Here is a 16,089-nt window from a genome sequence, read left to right as displayed (position 1 = left end):
TTTCCCTTCTCAGATCAGCACAGAACTGATCAGTCAAGAACAAAAGAGAACACCTGTGAGCAGGAGAGGGACAGGGCTTGGGTGGGGAGACAGTAGCCTGATGGGCACTTGGCTGGGGCTCTAGAAGAGGAAGATGGTTTCGCTTGAGTAGAGTTAAAAGTGCGTCAGAGGTGTTTGCTGTGCGTATTTTGCCAAAGTGAATAACTGGTGAGGGAGGTTGTAGAAGAGGAACTGTCTGAACGTCATGAACAGAGTCACCAGGTATTCCACCTCCTGCCACGTGTCACCGATAACAGTAGGTTTTCCTATGCATCGTTCTTACCCCACTTCCCAGAGGTTGGTTAGCCCAGAGACTCCTCAAGTTTAGGCAGCGTCCTCTAGGACACAGAGCACAGGACTGGAATTTACTGGACGTTGGTAGGGTGGCAAGGCCTTTACGCCCTTCATTCAGCCTCAGAAAGCTTTGAGGCTGAATCCACCTTGTTCAGGGAGTAAGTTCAGCAGATGCTTGTGAGACAGGAGGGAGGGGAGCACCACAGGGTCTCATCACAGTGGCTGGGAAACGGCTTGGTGTCCACAGGTAGTGCCTAGAGCATGGGTTCTAGGTGCGCGGGCTTCAGTACTTGAGGCTCGCGGGCTCTAGAGCGCAGTCTCAGTAGTTGTGGCGCACGGGCTTAGTTGCTCCGCGGCATGTGGGATCTTCCTGGGCCAGGGCTCGAACCTGTGTCCCCTGCACTGGCAGGCGGATTCTTAACCACTGCGCCACCAGGGAAGTCCCGTCAATTTTAAAAAGTAATGTGCGCTTAAACTGCGATAAAGAACTGGAAGTTTCTGCTTGCGTTTATTTGGCTGGGTCAGTAGTTGAAAGCAGGCCCTGGTGTCTTGCTTCTCCTTTACGTGCTGACCTGCTGTCCTGCTGTCCTGAGGGCTTGGCTGCCTGCAGGCTCGGCTTGGGGTGCAGCAGCCTTCTTCCTGAAGTGGCCCCTTGACTCTGCAGTAACCTTTGTGAGACGCTAGTCTGCCTGAGGAGCGCGTCTGAGGGTGAAATTCAAGGTCAGCTCCGTAAGATAGCCGTTGCCCAAGTGACACAGTCAGACAAAATGAATCTTCCCTCCCCACATTCTTGGTGCTAGAGGTCAGGGGACGGCTCTGATGCAAGCTTAGAGTAGAAGAGAACGCTTTTTGACTGAGGGCATGGCCTTTCATTTCTAAGTGGTTTAAAGAATTTACGGCCCATTGTTTGTTCAATCCAGAGTCCTAAGGATATGGGTGATATTTTTTCTCAGACAGGAATGTGGGTTTTGGCAGTGACTCTGCATCACAATAACTTGAAAATAACCCAGTCCTTTGGAACCGAAATGAAAATGTGTGACCTCTGTGCACAGGATGTACGTGCACATGAAAGAAATGTGTGCATGGTGGATAAAAAGTCATTTGAAACTAGAAATAGTGGCTTTCAAGTTAGGAAAATCTCAAATACCCAGCATTAGGAGAATATGAGAGATATGTCTGTGTATTTCCACCCATTTATTAGGAAGATGGTGTACTCTGCTCAAGGGTAGTCTGTAAAGACTTTTCATTGGGGAAACGCTGATGGGATGATGTAAAGTGAAAAAGGCAGGAGCAAAATTTATATAGAGCAAGGTCTCAACTGTGCACAAGTGTGTAGAAAAAATGATGTAGAAGGAGCTGTGTGAAAATCTGAATGGTATTAATCTATATCGGGAAATTATAGACGATAGATTTTCTTTGCATGTTCCTGTAGTTTCTAAATGCACAGTAGGCGTTTGTTATTTTTATAAATAGAAATTAAAGAATTTTCTTCTTCAGCTGCTTTTGAGACAGTATTGGTCAGGAAGTGATAGGGATGACATACCACGCATGCTGTCTGCTGCAGAAGTCAGACTTGTTGCAAAAAAGCAATGCCTTTGGTAGGCGCACATTTGCACGTCCGAAATTAAGGAGGGCCCCTGGTAGCTTAAAACGGTTCCTTAGTTACTCTCTTGGAATTATGGTTACAGTAAAGTAACTTTTAAAATGTGACTGATATGCAAGCAGTATTGCAGTTAGGGTCACGAATCCACTCAGCATATTCAACTATGTCAGCCCTACTTTTTTCTCATCAATTTTCATCTAATTGCTTGAAAAAGATGAAAAAAATTTGTAGAAAATCTGTTATGCCGTTCAACACAGGAACTGTTTTGATAAGTTTGCTGGCTAAGTGAGCAAACATTGGTATGAATTTAGCTTATCTTGATGATTTAGTTTACCCCCCCACCCCTGTTTTTTTTACATTTATCTTTTGGTGGTGATTGCTGGATTTTATTTCGTTTTCACCTCAGAATTTTGAGACAGAAGATTGTGAAATATGCCATGGCCACATGTTCAGAGTTGATCAGCAGGGCAGTCAGAGGAAGCCAGTGCTGGCTGTGTGATTTGATTCCTGCTTTATAGTAAAAGGAGGATTAATTCAAGAGGAAAATGCTGATTTATCTTCACCAATGCATATGCGTGGAGTTGAAGCTTGTTCTTTATATATTTCAAGCCGTTAGAGTGGGGATCTTTTGCCCTGAAGGCATGTATTGCCTCTTCCTGTCCCCTTCCCTAACAAAACAGCCTTGGTAACAATTATAATTGCTTTAGAGATTGCCAGGGTCTGAGGGAGGAGGTGGGGCGGGGGTAATGGGGAGTGAGTGCTGATGGGTGACGGGGTTCTTCTAGGTGATGAGGGTGTTCTGGACTTAGATAGTGGTGATGGCTGTGCGGCCTTGCGCAGACACTGAAAATCACTGAATTGTACATTTTAAAAGGATGAATTCTATGGTATGTGACCGATGTCTCCATTATTTTTTTTTAACATCTTTATTGGAGTATAATTGCTTTACAATGGTGTGTTAGTTTCTGCTTTATAACAAAGTGAATCAGTTATACATATACCTATGTTCCCATATCTCCTCCCTCTTGCATCTCCCTGCCTCCCACCCTCCCTATCCCACCCCTCTAGGAGGTCACAAAGCACCGAGCTGATCTCCCTGTGCTATAAGGCTGCTTCCCACTAGCTATCTATTTTACATTTGGTAGTGTATATATGTCCATGCCACTGTCTCACTTTGTCCCAGCTTCCCCTTCTCCCTCCCCATATCCTCAAGTCCATTCTCTAGTAGGTCTACATCTTTATTCCCATCTTGTCCCTAGGTTCTTCTAGCCATTTTTTTTGTTTTTTTAGATTCCATATATATGTGTTGGCATACAGTATTTGTTTTTCTCTTTCTGACTTACTTCACTCTGTGTGACAGTCTCTAGGTCCATCCACCTCACTACAAATAACTCAGCTTTGTTCCTTTTTATGGCTGAGTAATATTCCATTGTATATATGTGCCACATCTTCTTTATCCATTCATCTGTTGATGTACACTTAGGTTGCTTCCATGTCCTGGCTATTGTAAATAGAGCTGCAATGAACATTTTGGTACATGACTCTTTTTGAATTATGCTTTTCTCAGGGTATATGCCCAGTAGTGGGATTGCTGGGTCATATGGTAGTTCTATTTTTAGTTTTTTAAGGAACCTCCATACTGTTCCCCAATGGAACTGTATCAATTTACCTTCCCACCAACAGTGCAAGAGGGTTCCCTTTTCTCCACACCCTCTCCAGCATTTATTGTTTGTAGATTTTTTGGTGATAGCCATTCTGACAGGTGTGAGATGATATCTCATTGTAGTTTTTTTTTTTCTTTTTTTTTTTTTATGAGGTACGCGGGCCTCTTACTGTTGTGGCCTCTCCCGTTGCGGAGCACAGGCTCCGGATGTGCAGGCTCAGCGGCCATGGCTCACGGGCCCAGCCGCTCTGCGGCACGTGGGATCTTCCCAGACCAGGGCACGAACCCGTGTCCCCTGCATCGGCAGGCGGACTCTCAACCACTGCGCCACCAGGGACGCCCCTGTTTTCTTAATTTTACTTTCAGATTTTTCATCATTAGTGTATAGGAGTGTAAGAGATTTCTGTGCATTAATTTTGTAGCCTGCTACTTTACCAAATTCATTGATTAGCTCTAGTAGATTTCTGGTAGCATCTTTAGGATTCTCTATGTATAGTATCATGTCATCTGCAAACAGTGACAGCTTTACTTCTTCTTTTCCGATTTGTATTCCTTTTATTTCCTTTTCTTCTCTGATTGCTGTGGCTAAAACTTCCAAAACTATGTTGAATAATAGTGGTGAGAGTGGGCAATCTTGTCTTTTCCTGATCTTAGTGGAAGTGGTTTCAGTTTTTCACCATTGAGGTGATGTCTCCATTTTTAAAAGAGAAGGGATTCCATATGTGAAGGAGTCCCATCTGTGTCCCACCAACGCCTTTAGTTCTCTTAGTAGTAAATTACAGAGTAGCCTAGTTCGCCCAGAGAAGCCTGGGTTAAGGCTGAATTTTCACAGGCATTTGACATGAAAGTTTAAAAAAATCCATGTGATTAAATGATCAGTCCCATCTAAAATGCTGCTATGAGAAGACAAAATCTATGGACATGGATAATACCATACCTAAAAGATCTGTTTCAGGAGGACCATTATGAGGATGTATTAGTGAAGACTGCCTCTGTGTTAAACTTTGAAATGAAACAAACATGTATTAGGTGTCAATAAATAACTGAATGAAGGAAGAGAAGGGAAGTAGGTGGGTTTTGGACTTGAAAAAATGAGGGTGTTTTTTGTTTTAAGAAGCAGTTGCTTTATTGTGGTTTTCAAATGGGGGGGGGGGAAAGAAGAGCTCTAACAATTTTGAATGTCTAGTTATGTGCCAGATCTTGTTTTCCATATTTTATGCCATTTAAGCACCGTAAGAACCATATTTTCAACCCTATTTTAAATTTGGGAAACTAAAAATAAAACAAAGAGGGACTTCCCTGGCGGTCCAGTGGTTAAGACTTCACCTTCCAATGCAGGGGGTGCAGGTTTGATCCCTGGTTGGGGACCTAAGAGCCACATGCCTTGCGGCCAAAAAACCAAAACATAAAACAGAAGCAACAATGTAACAAATTCAATAAAGACTTTAAAGATGGTCCATATCAAAATAAAACAAAAAATAAAAAATAAAATAAACATTCACTGCCCCCTCCCCCTTAAAAAATTACAGTTGTATGAGTGAATGCCTTCAGAAGTTCCCAAAGAACAGTGACACCCAGTGTATTGCCCCCAAGAGATGCCCACATCTTGCTGAACATCTGGGCATTTTCTTGTGCATGTATCACATTAGAATTATATTATACAGGGAATTCCCTGGCGGTTTAGTGGTTAGGACTCCGCACTTTGACTGCGGGGGCTCCGGGTTCGATCCCTGGTCAGGGAAATAAGATCCCGTAAGCCGCGCGTCGTGACCAAAAAAAAAAAAGGATTATGCTATACATGCTGTTCTATGGCCTGTTGTGTGTTTGTTGCTTTGTTTTACTCTGTAAAATGTTAGAATTTTGGGGGAGATAAAATATGGTTGTTTCTACGGCCTCGTGATAATTCCTTTTTTTGTGTGTGTAATGATTTACCTAATCAGTCATCTCCTATTGATAAAGATTTAGGTTGTTTGCACATTTTCACCATTTAAACAACATTGTGATGAGTATTCATGCGTAAGGGCTGTATTTTCCCCCAGCCTTTTGTCATGGGTTTCCCTCCAATATGCATAAAAGTAAAGAGAATAAAACTGTGAATCCCACATCCCATCATCCAGGTTCAACAGCTATTAGCGCTCTACCATTCCTGTTTCATCTGTCCTTCCACCACTTTTCTCCCCCCGGAGTGTTTTTAAAGCACATTCCACGAGTATTATCATTTTAACTCTAAATATTTCAATACATATCTCGAATAAATAAGGACTTAAAAAAAATACCAAAAAAAAAAGTACCTACAGTGACATTATCGCACCCAACAAAATTACTCAAAATTCCTTAATATCATCTAGTAACTACTCTAAGTTCAGTTATCCTCTGTTTCAAAATTGTCTTTTTACAGTTGATTTCTTTGGAATCATATCCAAATTATGTCCTGTGTTACATTTAAATTTTTGTTAATATTGATGTTTCTCTCCCCACCCCCTCACCTTTTTTTTTAAACATCTTTATTGGAGTATAATTGCTTTACAATGTTGTGTTAGTTTCTGTTGTACAACAAAGTGAGTCAGTTATACATATATGCCCATATCTCTTCCCTCTTGCGTCTCCCTCCCTCCCACCCTCCCTATCCCACCCCTCCAGGCGGTCACAAAGCACTGAGCTGATCTCCCTGTGCTATACAGCTGCTTCCCACTTTTTATTCATATAATTTATTGGTTGAAGGAACTGTAGTATTTGTTCTGTAGAAGCTCCCTTATTCTAGATTTGACTGATTGCATTTTATGTCATTGGCATGTTCTGCTGTGTCTGGAAAGCTGATAGCTAGACCTGATTCTGGAGGCTCGATTAGCTTCAGTGTTTCTCTTAGTAACGAATGCTTCCTCGGTGCTGGCATGTTCATCCATCTGCATCACATTCACCAGTCCATACTGGCTGGTATTCTTACTTCTGGGGATGCCAAGATTGATCAGGGGGTTCGGGTGTCCTCATGGATCCCTCTGTTATATCATCTCTCACTTGTAATGGTTTTTAGGAGCAATTGATGATTGCTGCCTAGATTATTTCATTAGATGGCAATAGGACAGTTTTCTAATTCTATCATTTCCTTTAATTCTATTATTTATTCACTGTGATTCTTCTATAAAGAACTTTGCCTCATCAACTAGTTGGCTACTCTGAAATACAGTCAGTATAGGAAAGGCAGTTTGCCTTATTCTTTCCTTCAGTTGATCAATTTTCAGAACATGAGCTAGTGCCTTCTGGCCTCCAAAGATGTCTAAAGAGGGTCTTTTTAGTATTAATATAACTGATGAATTTAAACATATTTGTTGTATTCAATCCATTGCATTTGAGCATCTTCTTGGTGTCCCATATCTGGCCATAGGAGTGCTTTTAAGTCATGTCAAAAGGGCACAAAGCCAATTTGAAAGGGCTGTTTTCCAGTGAAAGGAATTGGGGTGCCTTAGAGAGATGGCTGATTCCAGGTCTAGGCAGGAATTGTCCAAGATGAGCCCGGGACACGTCATCAGACTTAAAAGCAAGGAGGCGCTTTTATCAGGTTTCACACTCTATGGAAGATACCTGTTTGTTTGTGGCTCCCCACCAGAGATGAGCTTCTGGGCAGCAGGGACTAAGTTTTCTTTTGGAGTCTCATAACCCAGAGCTATCCGTGCTGGAGGCTCTGCATCCCACCGCCACTCCCCAACATGAAACAAAACAAAACTCAGCTAAGAGGTGCTCTTGGAGATTAAGGAAGGTGCCATTTTCTCAACTGCGGTGGTTTCCCCAGCGGTCTTTCAGGAGCTCTTAGTGACGTCCCAAGAGTTGATTCAGGCAAATGGGAGTCCTGTCTTCCTGTGGCTTTCTCTCCTGTATCCTTTCGCGAGGGCAAGTACAAGTCGTGGTGGGAATTTGACCCGGCCTGGACCATAGGTTTTATGGATCAGGCGGACCGTAGGCTCCAATTAGACCCTGGGCCGTGCAATTGGCTAAGAATAGTGGGTGTAGTATGGGGCTAGGACTGCTGCACTGTTCTTTTCTCTCACCTCTTTTTCCCTCTTGCGTCGGGTAGTCAAAGTTTTATTTGTGTGTTAGAGTTAATTCTCTGTATTTTACAGCTCTATTTTTTTCCCCTTTCAGAGCTGAGTTTCTTATTACATATGTTATATTCCATAAATTTTGATCTCTCATCTCTTTGAACTTATTTCTCAACCTTCAGACTAGAAGATACCATTTTATATGACTTCAAAGCTTTCCCTTGTAGCATTTATCATAGCTTAATTTATCTTGTGATGATTTGATTAGTGTCATAATGATTAATGTCATAATTTCTCTGACTGTGTCTTTTTTTTTAAAGTAATTTTACCTGTTACATCTTGGAATATAATTGTTCAGTAAAATTTGTCTCATAAACGAACAATCCCCTAACCTTTTCTGCCTGTGGTATTTGATGAGAATTTTTGAGAGTCACATGAGAAGAATATAAGGGAAAGCCAGGTTGTGTAATGCCTTGCATTGCAGAGACCTGGCTGTCAGGGCTTTGGGGCTGGCCTTGGCCTGTGTCACGCTCTCAGTAGCATCACTCATCTTGCACTGGAGGCGGGAGTTTGCACCTTCTGGTGTTGGGGGGGGGGGTTTGATGTGTCTGTCTCCTGTAGTTCATAACATGAAGCAGTCCCGTAGGTCGTGACCCTTGGTTTATTATCTCGACGCCCCTGAAATGCTATTGCTTGAATTATATCAGTTTGGGAGCCTTTGACCTTGCACATCCCCCCAACCTCCTCTAGTGGGGGGAATGAATGTTTACACCGAGTTGTGAACACGTGGTTGTGGACTCCACAGGTTGCCTGACTCTGAGCCTCTGTTCTGTCTGCGAGACTGCTACCCGGCAGTGATGTGAGCCTTCCCTCCCCACAAGACTGTGTGTAAAGCTGGAGACCAAGGAATCCTTCACTGGTTTTCTCTTACTTTCTGCCTTTTACTTTGTGGTCACCGAGGTTTAGAATCTGAAACTTTTCTGTGCTTTTACCTGTAAGTATTTACCTCCAAAGCTTCCCTGTTTGTTGTTAGTCTGTGATGCGGCCAAAGTACATAGGGTTTCACAGGACAGAGCTGCCCACTAGTGTGTGTGTGTGTGTGTGTGTGTGTGTGTGTGTTTTGTTTTGGTTTGTTTTAATTACAAAGGATTCCCTTATTTAAAAAACTGAGATATTAAGGATTCATGCAACTGAAATAATACAACAGGATTCCTTGTACAATGCCTAATTTCTCACAAATAGTTACCTTTTGCCAACGTGTGGTACAATACCATAATTGGGCACTGGCATTAATAACACCCCAACAGTCCTACTCAGGTTTATCTAATTTTATTTATATTCATTTATGTGTGTCCATTGCTTTGGAGCCGAAAAGTTTCCTAATCTGACATTTCAGATTTACGGTGATCAGGTAGGGTCATAGGGATAATATCACACATAATATGAAGGAATTAACTTACATATTAAGAAGAAATATGGTATCTTTTCTTTTTTTTTGAACAAATTTATTTATTTTATTTATTTATTTTTGGCTGCATGGGGTCTTCGTTGCTGTGCACGGGCTTTCTCTAGTTGTGGCGAGCGGGGGCTACTCTTCAATGTGGTGCATGGGCTTCTCATTGCAGTGGCTTCTCTTGTTGCAGAGCATGGGCTCTAGAGCACAGGCTCAGTAGCTGTGGCGCATGGGCTTCGTTGCTCCGTGGTATGTGGGATCTTCTTGGACCAGGGCTCGAACCTGTGTCTCCTGCATTGGCAGGCGGATTCTCAACCACTGCGCCATCAGGGAAGCCCGGTATCTTTCCTTTTAATTCTAGTGAAAGTAGTAGTACAGACCATGATAATTTGGGGGCAAACAGTGCAGTAACATTATCTCACAGATGTTTTAAAGAATTGAGAACTAATTTATTGCATATGCATTCTTGACCTGTCAAGGACACTTTACAAATGACTTAACATATACTTGAAAATAGTTTGATAACTATATCCCACTGTCACTTTGTTTACATTGGTCTTTTGCTTAGAAAACCGTGGTTTCTCGAGCACTGCAGGGTAATTCAGTCCAGCTCTGGGTTAGTGGAACCTGAATGAGATTTAATATCTTTGGTTTTCCCTTTTCCTTTTTTAATTGATTAGAAGAAATTGGTGGATGAGCCTTAGAAGATTGCTTGCTTTCCTCCTTTGTTCCTGGTTGGGTTTGAGGCATGGCCAACACTGTAATAGGGGTTAATTTTTAACTCATATATATATCTCAAATACCCCATTCCCCGACCATGCATAATCCAACTGTCCATACGTTTTAGTAGCTTTTTATTTTCTGAAATAATTCTTTTTGTATTTCCCCCATATTTAAGAATATGAAAAATGATACGAATGAACTTATTTACAAAACAAAAATAGAGACATAGAAGGCAAACTTATGGTTACAAAAGGGGAAAGGGGGGAGGGATGAATCAGGAGTTTGGGGTTAATATACACACTGCTGTATATAAAATAGATAATCAACAAGGACCTGCAGTGTAGCGCAGGGAACTATACTCAATATTTTGTAATAACCCATAATTGAAAAGAATCTGGAAAAGAATAGATACATATATATGTATAACTGAATCACTTTGCTGTACACGTGAAACTAACACAGCATTTAAATCAACTATACGTGAGTAAAAAATAAAAATAAGGACTTCCCTGGTGGCGCAGTGGTTGAGAGTCCGCCTGCCAATGCAGGTGACATGGGTTCGATCCCTGGTCTGGGAGGATCCCACGTGCCGCGGAGCAGCTAGGCCTGTGCGCCACAACTGCTGAAGCCCGCGCACCTGGAGCCTGTGCTCTGCAACAGGAGAAGACACCGCAATGAGAAGCCCGCGCACCGCAGCAGAGACCCAATGCAGCCAAAAATGAATAAATAAATAAATTTATTAAAAAATAATAAATAAAAAGAAAAAGAATATGCAGCTATTTGAAAAGAGTGAAAAAGCACAAGGAAAATGGCACCAATTCCTTCATCTGAAGTATCTTCCAAACTTTTAGCTTTCCTTTTATTCCAGCCTCCCTCTGACCTAGGACCCAGACACCGCTTCTTTCTTCCCTGGCCTGTCGCAGTGTCTCTCTGACAGGTCTCTTGCTCCAGGCCAAGTAAGCTTGCTAAAACACAGGCTGCTCCGTCCACCCCTGCTTGGAGTTCTTGGTTTCTCTGCTGCTTGCAGAAGAAAGCCTGGACAGCTGACCATGGTTTTCAAAGCCCTCTAACATTTTTCTCCCACCATGTTGCCTGTATGCCTCAGATACACTGCAGTGTCCCCACCCCGACCTGCAGTGCTATCCTTCCCCGCCCCTCCTCTTTCCTCTGTCTGGATGGCCTCTTCCTGGCCTTGTCAAACTCCTTTACATGGTTGAAGGCTCAGCTTAAATGCTGTGGTGTCTGTAGAGCCGGTGCTGATTTCTCCCAGTTGAGGTGACTTTGTTCAATGGTTGGTGCCCACGGTGCGTAGACCCCAATTTATTTTTGCCAGACCAGGCTTTGCCTGGAACTGTGGCCATCTGCATCCTTGTTTCAGCTATATTATCAATGTTTTGCAGCCTAGGGCCACATTTCATTTATCTTTGTGTCTCTGAACCCCTTGCTTGCCCAGGAGGACCCTGCATATAGTAATCGCTTATTAAATTTAATTATATTCAACTGCTTGCCTGTATTTCAGATGGCTTTTTCTTTTTCTCTGTATTTTTGTTTAATCTGCTTCGTCATTTAAAAAAAATCACTCAGACAACGTCCTCTCTTGTGGCCGTATCCTAATACTAGCTGTGGGACAGATTTGTCGAAGTGGTCCCTGCAAGGCAGGAGGATTCTAATGGGCCTCCAGGTCCCATGGGTGGCATTTGTTTCTCACAAGGGTGAAGTAAAGTGGGAGCAGCCAGTGGGAGGGGACACCTGGGAACAAGCCAGGAATAGCCCTTGTTTCCTTCCAGTCTAAGAAATCTGGAAGATGAGTTTTGGTTGGATGAATTCCTTGGCATCTATCCTAACCTTTGTTAGTAATTTAAGAACTTGATTTTCTATTGTAATTCATTGCCAGAAAAGTCCGACTAGAAAAATCATGAGTGTTCCAGAAGATCACACGGAAGGAAATGTAGAAACGTGAAGTGTAGTTTTGACGCTGTGAAAGAAATATTGACGCCCTCACACCCCACTCCCTTTTGCAGGGGAAGCAGTGTGTCTGCTCTGTGCTGGAGGAGGCCCTGCAGGCGGGGAGCCCGTGGATCCTTAGGATCATTAGATTCCGTCTGCAGCTGTTAGAAAACGAGCAGTCCGGCATGTGGGCCTCTACCACGTTGCTCAAACGCTCAGCGTGAATAAGTGTGGCCACAGAGTATTTTTCATTTAGAGAAGGAAAACCCCTCCCAGCCAAGAGGAGGAGATTGCCCTCAGCTTTAAGAAACAGTAAACCGCCTTCATCTGCCTGCTGCCATGGTTGTAGCTGCCAGCAGTGAAAAGGGGGGACCCTTTACTCTGTTAACGAGATGGTGTCAACTGTCCATTTCCTGTCTGAGAGAGAGAGAAGGCAAAGACGGACTCATGCGCTACAGGCTTCTTGGGGACTAGCCCTTTCATTGTTAGTGATATTTAGATACTTGGATACTGTTTATTTTTTCCTTTTGCTGTTAAAACTGAAACTAAAACAGCAACTTTGAGATATTCACGTTTATCTCCATTTTACAGAGGAGGAAACTGAGGCATACAGAGGAAGTAATTTGCCCAGAGTTACATAGCCAGTGAGTAGAACAGTCTAGGTCCAAAGTCTGCATTCTTAACCCCTGTGCAATACTGTGATATCAGTTTAAAAACAAGATTGGCCATGGTTCCTGGAACCAACCTTTCTTTTTCTTTCTTTCCTGGAATGAACCAAACTTTTAAAATTTATTTTATTTTATAGTTATAAACTATATTGTTGCTTTGCAGCGTTGTTTTAGTTTCTGCTGGACAGCAAAGTGATTCCGTTATACACATAAATACATTCTTTTTCATATTCTTTCCATTATGGTTTAATTTATCCCAGGATATTGAATGGGGTTCCCTGTGCTGTACAGTGGGACCTTGATGTGAACCCATCCTGTATATAACAGTGTGCACCTGCTCACCCCACACTCCCAGCCCATCCCCCCACCCCCAACCCCGGAGCCAGCCTCTTAGAATCCTGTCTTAGAGGATATATGATACCAACTCAGTACACTAAAAGGCTGCTACTTATCACCTCTGTCCCTCCAAACTCTGCCACGTCCCAAACTAAAACTTGCAGAGAGAGTTTATGTCTCCCAGTGGGTTAGCAGCAGGTGAAGGCAGGACCCGACAGTTACAGAAGGCTTCCTGTGATGTGATGCTGGGCCTTGTCTGGTCCTGGAAAGGAACACTGGACTTCAGCTCAGCACAGTGACTGTGTCTGTAATGGTGACCCTGAGACATCAAGAAAGGCTCAGTTCCAGAACATTCTCTGTAGTAGACATGTCTACTACATTTTAGGAGATTTCCATGAACTAAATAGGAAGTCCAGACATTTGGGAACAGTCCTGTTATCTTAGAGAAACCTCTCTCCGGGTAGACTAACCCATTCTTTCAGCTGTGGGCCTGTGACTTGCTTAGTGCTGGGGCGTCTTTGCCGAAGCTGCTATGCTTATTAAAGAAATGTTTCTTGCATGTGTCCTTCCACCTGTCTAGAATGCAGCTTGTTCCTTACCTGACATCAAAGGCACTTTGAGTTTTCTGAGGGTCATTAACAAAATCTGATTAGACTGGCCCAGTGTGAGGGCCGGGAGGCTCTTAAGTCTGTGTGCCTTGGTCACGACTGCCCCCAGGGGTCCACAAGGGAGGGAGCCCGGCGCTTCCTGACCCTGCTGGGCAGAGACACCTCCTGAACCCTTCCGGCTGGGCTTCATGAGCCCACTCTCCTGTCCCCATTCGTCCATGAACCTAAGAGCCTGTTGCACATTGTAAAGTTTCTCTGGGCAAGTGTGCGGACCCTTCTGTTCTGTACTGGCCCTTTCCCCCTCTTGGCTTTCAGTGAACATTTCATAGTAAGAAAAGGAAGGCCTTAATCTTCCTCTCTTTTTTGTTTCACTGATGTAAAAGCGTGCAACTCTTAGAAGTTCATTAGTCCATCGAAACTTTTCCAGTCTACCAATCCCATCTAAGGAAGACTTAGGTAGTCACATAAAGAAAGAGACATTGTAGTGTCTTAGCCAAGATAGATCATTGAACCCTTGGTGTTATGGTAGGCTCTGTAGGTATTTCTTTTCTTTCTTAATACCTCTTTATAATCTAGATTTCTCTTTGGGTTCCTTGGCTTAATCATAGCATGATGAGAGGATAATTGGGTTACAGATTTATTTGCCCATTTCACAAATTTGTTTTGAGAACAGCAGATGTGCCGGTTGTTGAGGAGAGAAAATTATACTCTGGCTTCTGAACAAGCGATTATAGCAGCGTCAGTGTGGTTGCATCTGCAGACCTTGTGTTTGACGGGACAGCTGACCAGTTAGGAGAGGTGCCCACAGACAGCCCCAAGCTTCCCTTCTGTGGGAGGAGGCTGCAAAAGCCCCCTGCTGTGGTGGCCTGGGAGCTGGGTCTCAACAAATGGGCAGGATTTGGGCAGGTGTGGCTGGAGCAGGCTGGGGAGATTCCGCCTGGATGGGGCTGGTCTGTGAGGCCATGGGTGCTGCCGCGCAGTCACATGGAGCTCCGAGAGGCCTTGCTGGGCTCACCCGGAGAGCGGGGCACTCACACAGGGCCTGGCCCATGGCCGCACTCGAGTATTTGTTAGTTAGCCTGAAGGAGGTGGGCGGTGATGGCAGAAGCCGACGCTCACTGGCCAGTGCTCTGTGCCAGGCTTGTGCTGAGCTCTTGTAGGCAAGTCATTTCCCTCCATCACATGGCCACCTTGTTAGTTACTGTTGTAATTCCCCTTCACTGGGTGAAGGAACATGGCACAGCCGGCCTCGGAAACCCGACTGCTGGGCTCAGAACCCACACTCTTCACCGGAACAGTGCTTCCTAGAAGGACAGGCTGAGGCTAGACCCGAGGGCGAGAAAGCCACACCCAGGCGCTTAAGCTGGGTTTCCAGCAGTAGCCTGTGAGGAAGCAGTGAAGGGTTTAGAGCAGGCTTCTAGGGTGTTCTGAGCTGCACCTTGGAAAGTTAAAACATTATGGTGGTGTCTGAGCTGACCTGGGAACGACTAGGAAGTTACTAGGAAATAGCTCAGTGAGATGAGCAGTAATGAGGCTGGGAGTGGATTGATTACTGGCGTGCTGGGGGAAGTTGGGTAATAATTTGAGCCCTTGGCCTTGGAATGTAGATATTACCACCAAACTTCATAGTGGCATCTGAGAGTGATTTAAACTTGAGCTTGTGCTTTGCACACAACAGGTCCTTAAAATAATAAATTGATTTCATTTTCTCTACAGTGCCTACTGGTTTGGAACTTTGACTCTCCCTGAGCTAAGGATGTCCTGTGTGCAGACATCTGAGGCATTATGCCTGTGAATGATATCTTTTTAGTTCTCTCCCATAGCTCCCCTTGAAATCAGAGCCTTTCAGAAAAAGAGAGAGGCCTGGGTCATTTCCACTTAATGTTTATATTTGATAGACTAGTACTTGTAACACAGAGTGTAGTGCAGTAAAGAACAGGTTACAACACACTGTAACTGTTGCTCATAAAGTACTTCCAGGATTTATGAGAATGAGAATTCAGGTTATACCCCTAGCTAGCATGTGATCTGATAATAGGGCCCAAGAAATGCATGGCCCTCTGAGGCTGGGCCAAAGACTCCCCTCATTTCCTCCGCATTTCTCTTCTTGTCCCTGTCCCTACCCCACCTTCACTGTGGGAGAATCTTGAAACAGTTGCTTCCCAGGCACCTGAGTGGTTGATGGGCTGGTTTCATCAGAATTGTTTGGTAGCTTGGATTAAACCAGTGAAATCTGAGAAGGGTGCTGGAGACCCATTAATAGAACTCACAGCTGTCAATCTCAGAGAAGCCAAGGTCGGAGCCGAGCCGGTGCTAATAACTCTTCCCGCAAGCTTCCCTTCCCAGAAACACCCCTGCAGGCCATCTTCTCTTGTGCTTTCTGGGAGTTTTCTCCTCAGATAAGAAAGGTACCGGGGTGGGAGTTTGGGGTTAGCAGATGCAAACTATTATATAGAGAATGGATGAACAACAAGGTCCTACTGTATAGCACAGGAAACTAAAACTATATTCAATATCCTGTATTAAACTATAATGGACAACAATATGAAAAATAATATATATGTGTAACTGAGTCACTTTGCTGTACAGCGGAAACTAACACAACATTGTAAATCAACTATACTTCAATTAAAAAAAAAAAAAGAAAAGAAAGAAACGGACCCCAGGGCTCTTGTTTAGTGCCTTCCCTGTGGGTGACTTGCGGCAGGCTTTCCCAAAAGG

The 16,089-nt window shown here is 43.7% G+C and overlaps 1 protein-coding gene and 1 non-coding gene across 2 annotated transcripts in view; both read left to right on the top strand.

The window, feature by feature from the left end:
• Positions 1-16,089, top strand: part of CLASP1 (cytoplasmic linker associated protein 1) — a 275,021-nt gene that overhangs the window by 53,177 nt on the left and 205,755 nt on the right. The gene's annotated exons all lie outside the window — the stretch shown is intronic.
• On the top strand, positions 5,269-5,341 carry TRNAQ-UUG (transfer RNA glutamine (anticodon UUG)). The gene has a single exon. It is a non-coding gene; the product is annotated as a tRNA-Gln (tRNA).

The sequence above is a fragment of the Lipotes vexillifer genome, unplaced genomic scaffold (genome assembly GCF_000442215.2).
Source record: "Lipotes vexillifer unplaced genomic scaffold, Lipotes_vexillifer_v1.1 scaffold3, whole genome shotgun sequence".
Lineage (NCBI taxonomy): Eukaryota > Metazoa > Chordata > Mammalia > Artiodactyla > Lipotidae > Lipotes > Lipotes vexillifer.
The sequence above is the reverse complement of the archived record's forward strand: the minus strand, read 5'-3'. Positions and strand labels throughout refer to the sequence as shown.